The sequence below is a fragment of the Nycticebus coucang genome, chromosome 1 (genome assembly GCF_027406575.1).
Source record: "Nycticebus coucang isolate mNycCou1 chromosome 1, mNycCou1.pri, whole genome shotgun sequence".
Taxonomy (NCBI): domain Eukaryota; kingdom Metazoa; phylum Chordata; class Mammalia; order Primates; family Lorisidae; genus Nycticebus; species Nycticebus coucang.
In genome coordinates, this window is record NC_069780.1 from 64,802,789 (window position 1) to 64,817,065 (window position 14,277).

The following is a 14,277-nucleotide window of genomic DNA, read 5'->3' on the forward strand; positions in this document are numbered from 1 at the left end:
CAGGCACCCGCCACAACGCCCGGCTATTTTTTTGTTGCAGTTTGGCCGGGGCTGGGATTCTTCTTTTCACTCGGTACTTAAGCATTTCACAGACACTACAGGCAGTGAAGAAAGAAATACTTGATTTAGAATCTATACCCAGCCCCTGTAGTTAGCAGCCTGGGACTTCCAAAGCCAACCCAATGCGAGCGTGCAGCGCAAGGACAGGAGAGGCCCCTCCATGCCATCCATCATGGGCTCCCAGCAGCTCTGCCTCATTTCCTGCCCAGCAGACCCAGGGAGTAAAGATCGACTACATTTCTCCCATTCGCTTTCCCTCCCTCTCTCCCCCACCACCATCATCTTCACCCCTCATGCTTGTTTCAAGATAGCGCAGGGATCAGCCTCTCCATTACAAAAATCAAATCCACCCCTTGCACAGGAAGAATCCAGGTTGCTGCGCCCTGTGCAAGGTGTCAGGCCACACCCACCTCCCTTACTGTCTCAGAAGGAAACCGCCCCTCTGAACTCTTCATTTCTCATGTCCCTAAACCTACTCAGCTTTACACGCCCTTAAACATTTACTTCCTAAAGTAGATTTCCCACCACCTGCATTATTTCCACAGAAACAGCATGGAATGATTTGGAATTTGGATCTTAAGAGAACCTGTTTTATGGCAATGGTTTTTCATCTGTCTTCTGCAGTGATGTAGGGTATCTCCAGAACCACCTCAGGAGGCAAAGAAAAGGCCCACAGAATGGGCTTTGTACCCAATCACACTTACTACTTTTGCACATAGGAATTCCATGTAGGATTTTTTTTAAATAGGAATACTCTTTCACCCAAATTTTTTTTGCAAGTGACATTACTAATTACTATAGTGAAACATTCCTTCCCTCACCTATCACCCTATCACAATGACACACACACAAGAAAGATAGGGGTTTCTCTGCTTCATCATGAAAGAGAAAAAGTTCAGAAAATTCTTTGTGTTGGACAGTAAAAAGCCACAAATAGTCAGAATGTTTACTGCTTCAGCTTCTCCCAGTTCCTGGGATGGCAATATCAGAGAGCTTAGGATCATCCGGTCCAGCACTTCATTATTCAGATGTGAAAATGAAAACCCACAGAGGTTAATGGTTTGCTTTATTAACTTAGAGGCAAAATCAAAGTCACTACCACAATTTTTTTTATGCATGGTAAGCACTCAGTGTTAAAAGAATAAATGTTTACCTAGACAATTTGTTAATGTATACCTAATTCATTCCAGAAAAGAGTTCATTAAGTTTTCTAAGAGACACAAAACAAAAAGAATGACATTACTAGGTATCAACCCAAAGGAAAGGAAGTAATTTTATCAAAAAGACACCTGCACTCAAGTGTTTAATGCAGCACAATTCACAATTGCAAAGATCTGGAATCTACCCAACTCCCCATCAATTCGTGAGTGGATTAACAAAAGGTGGTATATGTAGACCATGAAATACTATTCACCCATAGAAAAGGATGAATTAATGCATTTTGCAGCAATTTCAAAGGAACTGGAGACTATTATCCTAAATTAAGTATCTCATTAATGGAAAATTAAACACCATATGTAGTCTCTAATAAATTTTAACAAACCTATGAGCACACACAGGGGAAAGTAAAAATCATTGGAAATCAAGCAGGGGAAGGATAAAAACCCACCTACCATGTACAATAAATACTATTTGCATGATGGACACATTTTTAGCCCTGACTTAAGCTATGTATCAAAAACATCTGTACACCCTTAATATTTTGGAATTTTTTTAAAGTCTAAACCAAAAAAGAAATGACATTTAATAGGAGTGAAAAAAGAATGAGTGGATTATGATTAGAGGTTTCTTGTCTTGGATTCAAGCTCCAAAAATTTGTTCTTTGTACCCTCAATGAATCTCAAACAATAAAAAAAAAAAAAAGAAATGTTTTCTTTGCTGCCTCAAGTACTTAAGACTCAGAAAATTTACATTCATTGCCCTTCTAGGCTGTTTTAAACTTTAAGTAATGAAAAATTTTCTACGTAGAACTTTAAATAAGTAGAGAGACATTAATGAGGACTTGCAATTAAGGAGGTTTCTTTGTGGCTAATGTCTTATCTTTGGCTACAGCATTAAAATAAAATATATTTGGCCTTCTCTAAAGACTACAGCCTTTACAGTTAGATTTGTGGTAATAAAATAGATTTGAATTATGACAAACAGAGGGCCTAGAGAGGTTACACAGGACGGCACACATTGGGATTGTCCTGATGATTGTGTGCACGTACTTCTAAGAGAAGACTACAGTCTTGCTTCTCCAAAATTTGCCCATGAAGCAGCAGCAATAGCATCACCTGTTAGCAATGCAGACTCTCAGGCCACACCTGTCCCCCCTCCCCCCACTCTATCAGAATCTGTGTTAATCTCAAGGTGACTTGAACACACACTAAACTTGGAGAAGCAGTGCCCAACAGCATCCTTAAACTCACCAGTGCAGATGTGTAAAATGCAACCAGAGAACACCTGAATGTAGTCTGGGCCATAGAGTTGGGATGGAGCACATCAATGAGAGGGGCTTCTTGAGGGAGAGAATTTTAGTTTGGTTTTGTTTGTTTTTAGAGGCTTCTGTTGTCCTCATTGATCTTTGGAGAAAATATCAAAAGAAAGTCAAATGGGGGAAAGGTACTTTTTGATCCAATTTGTTTAGTCATGCTTTGGCACACATTGACAAAGATATCACCCCAAGGGGGCATAATTGTTCTTGAGAAGTGACTTTGTTGGAGAGAAAACTTCTGTTTCCAGAGGCGAAGGCTACACAGCATGGAGTGGAATAGAAATATGGCGATTATCCGGTTCATTTACTTGCTGTACACAGCCAGACAAACCAAACCAGGTAAGGCGGGCCATAGAAAAACATTCCAAGGTGCCTGAATTATCCAGGTCCACTCTTAACATTGTATGAATGAACTGGATCACAGCCAGCCTTGCCCATCACTGTGTGCTTTCAAGCACAGTGCAAAGGGAGCTTGCACCAGCAGACGTGAGACAGGCAGAGGCACGTGTCAGTAACCCCTGGACCCAGACAGCATCTAACAAAGGGTGACATTAGACTTTGGCAGAGCTTTGGCTACACTGTCTGCAAAGCAGTTATCACATGGAAGGCAGGGCGCCACGCCAAAATACAGACACTGGGACCAACCAAAGGATAATTGCTATAAATCCTGTACAGGGAGTGAAGACAGAGATGTCAGCAGAACACATCGCCTGCCTGGGTAGCAGCACACACAGGACTACAGGGTAAAGTCCGACAAGAAAGATTTTTTGAAAAGGCCAAATTTGTTCAAACAAGGTATGGCAGGCCAGCTGGAAGACATGTCAGTCAAGGACTAGACGCTCTGCTCAGAGGTATTTCTGTCACTTGTACACGACAGCTTCTCAAAACTAAATTTAAGGAAAAATTATAGCTAGATTTTCTCCAGGCAAGGGGTGTATGTTTTTATTGCAATTTAGGAAACCGGTAGATGAACTAGTTTTTGTTCAGCCACTGCTAAATGGCAGGTTCTTTGCATAAATTGGCTATTACAGGGCAGGGGGCTGGTTAACCCTGGTATTAAAACTGCCCCTAAAACGTTCTTATTTGGACTATAGGGATCCCTGAAATTCCTGAAACTGTATGAAAATGTTTACATGTATTTACATATGTATTTCTTTCTGAGGGCAGGAGCCATAGCTTTGAGAAGATTCTCGAATAGCTCCATGACCCCAGAAAGGCTAAGAAGTACAGTTAGCTGGATGAACTCAGGAGGAGGAAGGAGCTGGTATCTACCAAGTATTCTCTGCCAGGCTCTATACTGGTGACATCATCTAAACTCCCTAAAAGCTCTGGTAGAATCATCCCCATTTTATGGTGAAGGATAAGCTAGGCTAAATGTAAACAGGTGGCCTTACCAGGTAAACACACCCAATAACTGCAAGACCTAAAATGTAAACTCAGACCTAACTGGTCCAAAATCTACCCTTTTCTATACTATGGGTATGTTTTGGTGGGGAGTCGGGGCCAGGGACAAGGAAGGTATCAGGGAAGGCCAATGTGACATTTTAGCTGGCTCTTGAAGAATGAGTTAGGTGTGGGGCTCTAGAGGTAAAGGAAAGGCATTCTAGGTAGAAGCGATGAGGTCATTGGAGATAGAGCAGTAAGAAAGGAGAAAACGTTAACCAAGGACATCACCCGCCCTCCTATTGACTGAGACGCTTCGTAAAGACTTGAGAGCCAAGTAACAGTCACAAGCTAAATGCATCCGAGGATTAAAGTTGGAGCCCATTTAGTCTTAAATTTCCTGTCACCCAAACCCCAGTGCAAATAGAGGATAACCTCTCCTATCAGAGACCCTGACATAAAGCCCAGGAGCCGCTTAATGCCCAATATTGATTCAAACAAGAGCATTTTGTTTATTTCTAATGCATCTTAAGCAGGAAGAACAGGTTCACTGCAGGTCAGGAAGAAGCCAGGAGCTTACCCAGGGCTGCTGGAGCCCAGACAGCACACACAGCCTCTCTGGAAGGAAAAGATCATCTGTTAAGTGGACGGGGATTTAATGCATCACCAGTCCCTCAAGACTGCTGCTGTCTCGACATAAGTAATATTTGGAGACGAAATATTCCATGTGCACCACAATACACTTAATCTGGCTTTAGATACACAATGACTCTACAGCGGGATCCTGCTGCCTTCTGAAACGGAAAAGCCAGTCAACAAGGGGAATATTCACATGGAATCTGATGTAAGTGAATTGTGATTTTAACAGATGGCAAACCCTCGTCCGGGCTTACTTGCTTCCTCTCCCAGCCCTCCCCAGACACACAGCAGACAATTCGGCCACCACCCTGAGCCAGCATTCTCCAGCTCTGGTGTTATTGTTAGTAGTTAACTCTTTTTTTAAGGAGCCATTTCACAAGCAATATTACTGCTCAGGTAATAACTCCAAGGAATCTTCTCACTGGTTTGAAAAAGAATTTAAGGGTATAACAGGCTAAACCTCTTCAGGATCCCTGGATGGGAAGTCTTAAGATTTTGTTTCCTGTAAATAGAGAGCAAATGGATATTAAAAAGATAAAGGTGAATGATAGTCACCTTGTTTCAAGGAAGATAAGTTCCTTGAGGGCAGGAGGAGGTTATGTGCTGATTAATTTCATATTTGTTAAGTCCTCGTTATCTTCAGAGACCACAGAAATAAATCTATCGATATATTTTGTTAAAAGAAAAACGTGTTGCTCCCTTTAGTAAGGACCAAGCACCATTCCTTTTGATGCCTTCTTTCCTATATACTGATTAACAACTTGAAAGAGAAGTTTCTGTTCTCTTAAAAAAGAAAATAAGTAGAAAATACTGCGTTCTGTGCCATAAAACCAGAATAAAAGATTCTCTCTCTCTCTCCTAAATAAAGAGGTGGTTAGAAATGAAGGAGTTGGGTGGCGCCTGTGGCTCAGTAAGTAGGGCACTGGCCCCATATACCGAGGGTGGCAGGTTTAAACCCAGCCCCGGCCAAACTGCAACAAAAAAATAGCCGGGCGTTGTAGCAGGAGCCTGTAGTCCCAGCTGCTCGGGAGGCTGAGGCAGGAGAATCGCAGAAGCCCAAGAGCTGGAGGTTGCAGTGAATCCTGTGACATCATGGCACTTTACCAAGGGCAGTAAAGTGAGACTCTGTCTCTAAAAAAAAAAAAAAGAAAAGAAATGAAGGAGTTACAGGGCAGAGGGCTAGGGGAGCTTATCATCTCTGAAAACATTTCACGTTCCACGCCCACAGTAGTTAAAATCTTACATAATTATGAGATTTAATACTTAGTATTTCTGAAACCATAGTTTCTACTGGAATGAATGTGCTGTATAAGGAAACCTAAAAATAAAATTTTGAAAAACAACAACAACAAAGGCAGACAAATTTCTGAGTCACTACTAACAAGACCAGAAAATACATGCCTATAAATAAATGTATTTCTTGTGCCCACTAGCATATCACCTACAAGTTCTATCCTTAGGCAGGAGGAAATGACACGGGAGAAAAGGTGGCTACAATTTTGCAAACGTGAACCCACCAGGACCATGCAGAGGCGTGCGGACACAGGGCTCCGGACAGAGATCATGGGGAGCCCAACTGCAGGGGCTTATCATCAATCCAGTGGGGGTGTTGCTTGGTAAACACATCTAATTGGGTTTTAAATTTTAATCCATAAAGTGATTGCTAAAGGACTCCAGGCTGCTGAAATGATGAACCAACTGCTTCTGAAGCTGGCAGGGAGGCCAGAGCCAGAGTTAGGGTTTTCTGTCATGGCTCCCTTCCTCCCTTCCCTGGTCCTTCTCAAGTTTCTGCTTCCTTCTCCTCAGTGGGCTGACTTTCCAGTGCATGGTCTCCCGCTCACGTGAAAGATTTCCCTTCCTACCCAGCCGTTCTGTATGTGCGTGCTTGTTTCTTTCCCTCTCTCCCTTGAGTGCACACACACATGTGCACACAGTACGTTTCTTTGCCTCTTTCCGACCCCATGTCCCAATCACTGCCTCCTCTACCCTTCCAATTTAATCTTCTTCTATACATCAACATTGCTCTTTAACAAAAAGATCATGACTGAGATGAGTCTGGGGGAAAGAAATTATCCTAAAGAACTGATGGCAGGGAGCACAGCTGATTGGGCCGCCAGCATCTCCTCTACAGCCCTCCTTCAAGTACTGGTTCTGATAGGTAATTAATTCATCATCAGAAGAGAGAACAAAAGGTGACTCTTTCGAAAAATAGGGTATTATACCATTTGATTTATTTAACAAACCATGTGTCTGCTCTGGTTCTAAGGGATTTATAAATTTTAACCACCTGTTTACTTCTCATAACGAGCCTGTGAGGGTGATACTATTCTCCTTTTCCCAGAAGCCTGGAGCACAGAGAGGTCAAGTCACTTACCTAATGTGACACGACCAGAAAGTGACTGTCAGGACATCCACCCAGATAATCTGTCTGCAGAGTTCATGCTTTTAGCCACTACACTCTGCTGCTTCTGATTTGATTGAGTGCACCTTTGTCTAACACATGTGCAGATGAAAATTTGCATTCACGTCTGTGTGCATTCTATCTGCTATTAAAGGCGAGTAACCAAATATTGTTCAAAACTCATGTGTACTGCCCCCACCATTAACAACACATGTGTTGGCAAGAAATATTCAGACCAACCTCTCATGCTGCCTTTTCTCCAGTCCTTTTTCCAGTCCATAGACATGATCACATCACATTCTCTTTCCAAAAAGGATCTTCTTAACACCATCCTCAAGAACTCTTCCCTACTGCTCAGCAAGGTTCAATAAAGCATCCCAGCGCAGTCACGCATATACAGCCCTGGGGCTGTCAACACAGAGGCCCAGGAAGCTTCCCTAGAAAAGAATTAGTGTTGGTCTAGAAATTCTCCTTGTTCTGTGCTGGTGATAATCTGCCTACCTTCCTTTAATCCTCAGTTAAAGTGGGCAAAGTAAACCCAAGACAATATGGCGAAGCCAGAAGAGCAATTTTATTCTTTCTCTACAGCAATGATAATAACATTTTTTTGTTCTGCAGGACTGATGTTTTTAGTGAAGTTTCTTCCAAAGTTTGATGTGCTTTAGGATTTTAAAACCCCAAGGCCCCAGGATTTTTCCCTCATTCGAAAATGGATGGTTCTGCTTTTCATTTAAGGTGCAGTTTAGAAAGAAGCAGCCTGTGAAACCAATTAACTAATTGGAAATCACTTAATGACTGTGGCAGCATTTTGGATTTCTGGCGTTGGTTCACAGCAGTCAAGAGAAATTGCTTTCCAATATTATGATAAGGTAAGCTGTGGCAGTCTCGCAGGGCGGGGGGAGCGGGCGGGAGGCTGCTGAGAGAAACAATCAGCTCTAATATGCCCACCAAAATAATGGAGACATTATAACATGGAACTCAGTGATTGTAAAGTAAGCACAACATAAAAATCCAAAGATGTAGAGATCTGCTGAGAATAAATGTGCAGCAGAGTTCCTTGCTATGATTTTTTGAGAGTGTCACATAGACATTATGCTGTGGAAATTGCTCTCACAGACAGCAGGGCCTGTTAGGAAAGGGAAATGACGTGGGGGAGAAGGAAAAAATAATAGAGTAAAATGCTCACCCTAGAACAATTGTCCGATTAATTCTTTGAGTATGAATATAGTCATTGTTCACATTAGGGAAATAATCTAGTTAATTACTCAAGACTTAACATAGCCAGAGAAAATAAATTACCCCAAACACAATATTTTATCTGTGAGCCACTTGTTTATTTCAAAGTAATGAATCCTTTGGTCATATTTCTAAATAGCATTATTCATAGAACCAAAATCATAAATGTAAGAAAATGATATCAGCCATTTCTAACATACATACAAAATTCCTTTTTAGAAGAAAGACCTGGGGGTATACATAGGCAAAAGCAACTAAAATGGCTTTCAGGTAGTCAATTGGATCTTACTTCTGGGCCTCAGCATTGTCTCTCTTCGCCTCCCTTTGCCTCAGTTTACTCAGCTACAAAATGGCCTCACACCTGTTAGAAGAAATAAATATTCAAATGATGGTCAAATTTTGTAAAACATGAAGGCATAACACTATAAATTCTTCCAGCAATGGCAAACTTTCGCTTTTTCTTCCCCATTGGTACAGTAAGTATAGGCAACAAAGACTCTCTCTGGGAGATTATTGCTGTTGTTTTCCGACACGAAGGAAATTCTATACACGGGCATGTCACTTCACCGCCTGCGTTTGGGCCTTACCTAGTCCCCAGCTTTATTAATTCGGTAATGATGAGCAATGTAGATGCCTCCACTGGGTACTGGCTTAGATGCCTGCTTTGTAATCAGCCATTACCCAAAGGACAGAAGGACAGAAGGTGTTCTTTTTTCAGGCAGCAGCATAAATAAAGACAAGTGCCACTCACACAGATCTCTATGGCAAGCGTCAGCCCACCAGACCGGGGGACAGCATTCGCCCTTTCTTCTCACCCCCACTCAGATATTAGGTGCTCATTCAAATCAGGCTTCACTTTGTACAGCCCCATCCCTGGAAGTCCTTCACACCCAAGGAAACACCAGGGCAGGGAGGATAACATTAAAACTGCAATACACTGATAATTCTTCCTTTAAAACAATGCTCCATCCTGTGTTGGAAAAAAAAAATGTTTAAATTATTACCTTTCTTGGAACTTAATTTCTCATCTGCATTCCAGAAAGTGACATCTTACTCGCATCAAGATTATATCAAGACAATATCTAGACAACAGCGCTTATAAGCTGATTTTTAATTACCAGTAAAGATGATCAATAAGTAAAACACAGCATTGAACCTAATGATACGGTGGGGAAGCAACCACATCAAGAATTTCCCAGATGTGAATTGAACTACTTCATGAAAGAGGAGGGAATTATTTTAGTCTTCTTAAGAAAAGAAAAACCTCCAACGTAGCAGAGGAGAAAAATCCTGCAAATTAATCTTTCAGATGGATTCAGAATATTTTCCAGGATGATGAACATGAAGAAAAACATGCGATTCAATTGATAGCGTTCATCACACTGGCCGGTGATCCAAAGATGAGGCTATACCTAAAAGGACAGGCTAAATGCCAATTGTACAGCTCGGCACTCTGGAGCTTTAATGCCCCTGCTTAATGCATGGGGAGCAATTTAGTCTGTTGTGCAAAGACAAGACCAAGGCCAAATTCTAACAATAGCTCTTCTCTCTCTCTCTGAGTCCTTGAATTACTAAATGTTATTACAAAAAGAAAATATACTTTTATCTACGTTGTTACTTTTTCCCTCTGCTGTCTTCTGTGGCTTTGCCTATAAGCTCGCAGTTTGTAGTTAAATTGGACAATTACTAAGCAAGAAGTGCATAATTAATGAACAGTCACTGTATATGTTTGGGAAGCTGTGACCCAATCGTTGAACAGATAGCTGAACCACTAAAATAAATGACTTGTTCCACGCATTACCTGATCAGCATTTGTTTAGAAGTTCCTTGGTGCCCTATCAAAATTCTAATCAGTTCTATTTAAATTACATTTTTTGCGCTGCATTGTTATAAATGCTAATTTATGCCTAGAATGGAACAGCTTTATTTCTTACCTCCTGAAGAAATGGATGAATAAAAACATACTTCTACAGAGCATAAAAGACTATCAAGGGTTCAATGACTATTGGATTTTGCACTTGCCAAAACACATCCTGAAACTCCGAGCTGAAGCTTCAGGAGACAACAAGGACATTCAAAACCTCTCACAACAAAGCCATCCCCAAGAGAAGGCCAGGGACTGTCACAGCAGCATCTGCAACCACCACCGCCGTTGGGGACAGCGCAGCTTTGGGGACGATGAAGGGAAAGAAAGGGAGATTCTTACAGCTTGAGAATAATGATCCAAAGAATCTTAAAGGCAGATGGTTATTTCAGAATTTCTAGGCAACTTTGTTGTGTGGAGAGGAATTTCTCCAAGCCTTGTGTCCCATCTGTTTTTGCCAATGATGTTCATGTCCACCCGTTTGTAGGTGGTGACAGATATCAAATGGTAACTCCATATCTTTTTTCACAACTACGTTGGTCTCCAAATTTAGCAGCAAAATACCACCCTAAGCAACTAGAGCTGCTCCACCCCAGAGAAGACTAAAAAGCACAGTTTGCTCTCTCTGATGGGCCAGGCCAAGCCACTTCAGCCTTGGCCTGGTCCCGATGGACCCTAAATCATTTGGGATCTAGGGGACCTCAGAAGAGAGAAAAAATTGAGGATGGTGTTCTAGAAATAGCTAGAAATCTCCTAATGAGGCCATGAAGGTCCTGTTTTTAAAAGTGCTTCATGGAACATGATGTGCACAGCCCCTTCTGCACTCAGCGTCTGTGGAAGTTAGCGAGCCTGTCATTATACTGCCTGAAGTGGGAGGCATCAGATTCAGAATTCATTGCCTGAAGTTTTTTATAAGCTGAGGAATTACCTTGAGAGGATTGAATTTCCAAGTGCAAGTCAGCAGCTGCCGGGGAAGCCAGGGCCACCTCAATCATCCTGCACTAGCAAGTCTCTTGCGGAGAGGGGGCGAAGGGAGGCTAGATCAGCCCAGCTTAGGGCTGTGTGGCCAGGGGAGTGGAAAACACAGGTTCACACAGGCATTTAACCTCGCTTAAGCTGTGCAGTGTGGCTGAGGCTTAAAACAAGGTTGGAACATTTTCTCGCTTATTATCACCTTGATAACCTGTGCTTGTAGCTAGGAAGGAGTGTCACAAAGAAGGGGAGACCCTGGGAGAGGCAGGGTGGGCCATAGCCCTGAGCAAGACGGGCACGAGCTGCTGTTTTCCTGTTTCCTGCGTGCAGTTGGAAAGAGGAAGGATGTTTGCTCTCTAAATATTCCTACTTTTAAATAGAAACTGTTTTCCAGACTGCATGGTTAATCACTTCATAGGAAAGGGAAGAAAAGAATAGCTTTCATTCATTTTCTTTGAAACCTAATCATTACACTTCGAAAGCAAAATTTCTCTATGAAATATCTAAGTATTGGTGGCATTTCTGCAAGACCAGGGGGGTGGGGGCAAGGAAGCAGAGATAGAAGAAGTGAGGCAGAGCCCAGAGCCTCACTACCTCCTGACTACCCCAACAGAAAGTGGCTGCAAGTCTTCCACCAGCCAGAGTGGTCCTCAGGGAGAAGGCAATACAGCCCCTCCCCACACCTTCCCAAAGAGGGGCCAAGGGAGCTGGCCTCCCTGCTCCATGGCCTAAACCAACCCTGAAAGGGAGTCTTTTAGACATATTGAGCTCCACAGTGCTATTTCTCAATCTTGTTTAAATCAATTATAATAATAACTTATTATAACATTCATAAAAATCTCTCATCCTCTTCTAAAACTATTTGAATTGAACCCAAATTAATGCCCTATGATGGGACCAGGTTGGTTTTAAAGCCTCACTACAGTTCCTAGCGCCAGATGACTCTAACACCTACCCACAACTCTCTTGCCTGAGAATCTTTAGGCTAGAAATCAGAAGTCCTAGATAATATTTCTGGTTAAATCCTTGTATCACTTGACATTTGTATTTCACTTTTCTAATCTGAAGAAAGAAAATTAAGTCCCTGGGGGAAGGTGTATTGTCTACTTTATAACCAAATTTTCACAGATTATGAGGCTTGATCACCATTGTGATTATCATCTTACTGTCATTGCAGGAATTTAAAACATTAACCAAGCGTCTACAATTTCCCTGACTCTATCCAGGATAAATGACTTGGGTGTTTTGCAAAATCATAGTTACCACTGACTCCAGGCCAACAATTTAGCATTTCATTTCAAAATGTTGCTCATATTAGAAATATGAGGCAAGAGGTCAAATGAAAAGACATATTCCACCTGTGAAATGATTCACATTTTCAATACATCAGTTTAGCCTCCATCCATACTAGTTACAGAAATGCTGAACAGCCAAAGATGATGGAGTCCTGCTACAGAGCACTACAGGCTTCACTCCAGATTAAAACCGGTAATTAATCAATATTGCATATACCTTATTGTTCGATCTTTTTAGCAATTACTTAGAAGACAAATTAGCTCATTAAACTTGAAGATGGCACAAATCTGGAAGAGATTGTATTCCACATGACTCAAAAGTTCTTGCTAGGCTGCAGCAATGGAAAAAGTTTAATATGAGATATCACAGAAAAAAGAGCAGCCCTGCATTCAAGTTCAAAATATCATTTTAGGCATATCATGTTTTACTAGAAATCCTATAAAAACCAGAGAGGCTCTCTCTTTGCTCTAAAATCAGTAGCAGCCAGTGTGATATGGCTGCCCAAAATGCTAAGGCAATTTCAGATGACATTAAGAGACACCAAGTCCAAAAGAGGAGAGGTGACAGTTCCATTGTACAGTGGTCAGATACCACATGAATAAGAGAAAAAAGTTCATACCATCTCTTTCACCAACTTTGCAAATCTGAACAAATCATGTGATTTGAGCCTTATCATTCTCATCTGAAAATGGAAATAATAAACAGCTGACATATTCTCTTAAAATTGTAAAATCAAATGAGTTAATTTCCATAAAAGTGTTTTGAAAATTACAAAGGATCATTGTACCAGGCATCTGCTGTTTGTTATTCAACAACCACCGCTTCTTTCTGCCAAATGCAATTCAACCCTCCTTTGGGGAACGTCTCTTCCACCATTCTTAGTCTCGTGGTAGGCCCAACTTGGCTGGAGCCACAGACACTGGTTTAGGGCTGGCTACACAACTCAATCAGAGCCAAGGAGATATGAGGAGACTAGCCTGGCACTCTGAGAAAAAGAAGCTCCTGCTCCATAGCTGTATTTGGTCATAGAAGAAGCTGAGTATTGGGACAACATCCTACCACCCAGGGAGAAGTCAGCCTGAAGATCAAGCTGAACCAACAAAAAAGGCAGAAACAAAAGAGACAAAGAAAGTAAACCAGTGTAATGAAAATGTGTCAAGCGGTCTATAAAACCCGTGTATGGTGCCCCATGATCACATTAATGTACACAGCTATGATTTAATTAAAAAAAAAAAAAAGCAAGCCCTAATGATCTCATTTGATATTCTGGATCAGACCATCCTCCAGCTGAACCTAGTGTTCCCTTGGCCTGTTCTGTATTCCCAGCCCATGTATTACCCTTGTTAAGTCAGTTTGAGCACATGTTTTATGTCCCTTGCAACAGGAAGGGTCCACAATTGTGCGTTTATTCTAATCTTTGGAAAATCCAGTTATTCAAATTGATGAAAGACTACGTAAAAGAGTTTTCAAAAAGCATAGAGAAATATTCCACAAAAATCAAATCTTAGTTTAGATTTTGTTAGATTATGATGATGAAGTAAGACTGTGTTTGCTAATACATGCAAAATTTAACTACTGACTATGCCTTGGATCCTAAGACTTACATAAGAAATTACATAAAAACTTTGTTCTAAAAAGAATTTTTAACATTCTGCCTCTGGGAAATCCATGTTTCCAGCCTGCCCCATCTTGTCTTCCCTTGTCTCCCTGCTGAGCTAATAGCCAGATCTCCAACTAAAACAGCAGTGCCCATCTCTGATTAATGGGACCTTCCCCCCACCTTTTTTAATGGCTTCCTCCCATTGTGATTTCAATCAGAACATTGCTGGGAATCCCTCCTGGTGACTCTCCAGGACCACTTTTGTTGCCATTTTTATATACTGCTCCACAAGCAGAGAAAAGCCAAAGAAATGTCCTGTGGACTGTGAAGAAATTATAGTATTTTCTAGC